This window comes from Vombatus ursinus, unplaced genomic scaffold (genome assembly GCF_900497805.2).
Source record: "Vombatus ursinus unplaced genomic scaffold, bare-nosed wombat genome assembly UNPS02009994.1, whole genome shotgun sequence".
In the NCBI taxonomy this organism is placed as follows: domain Eukaryota; kingdom Metazoa; phylum Chordata; class Mammalia; order Diprotodontia; family Vombatidae; genus Vombatus; species Vombatus ursinus.
The window spans coordinates 8,294,055-8,294,759 of record NW_020949772.1 but is presented as its reverse complement, the minus strand read 5'-3'; positions in this window follow the sequence as shown (position 1 = coordinate 8,294,759).

The following is a 705-nucleotide window of genomic DNA, read 5'->3' as shown; positions in this document are numbered from 1 at the left end:
TACATCAGCACTGATACATTCCTGGTTTCATTTAGCCATGGGTATGGCAATGCACTTGTCGCTTTTCTCATTAGGGGAAAGCACCTTTTAAAAAATAAATTTTATTGGTATCTTTTGTTTTTACATCACCTCCATCTCTCTCCCCTTACAATAAAAGGGGGGGGAAGAGAAAAACAAACTATTCAGCAAGTCTGACTATAAAAACATACCCACTAAGGTGTCTTTTTCTTTCTTTTTAAAATTAAGAAATAATATTAAGGGAGAGGTCTGGTCAGAAGCCCTTGGTCTCACCTAAATGGAATTTTTTTTTTTTTATTGCTGGTGGCTTCTGGATTAATTTTTGTGCAGTTATGGGTTAGAAGTCACTTATCTGTAGTTTCTAATTTGATTTCTTTTTTTTCAATTAATAGTATTTTATTTTTCCCATTACATGTAAAGATAGTTTTCAATATTTTAAATTTTATAAGATTTTGAGTTCCAAATTTTTTTTCTCTCTCCATCCCTCCCTTTTGCCCCTACCCAAGATGGTATACAATCTGATATAGGCTACACATGTACAATCATATTAAACATTTCCACATTAATCATGTTGTGAAAGAAGAATCAGAACAAAAGGGGAAAACCATGAGAAAGAGAAAGAAAGAGAGAGGCAGGGAGGGAGAGAGAGAGAGAGAGAGAGAGAGAGAGAGAGAGAGAGAGAGAGAG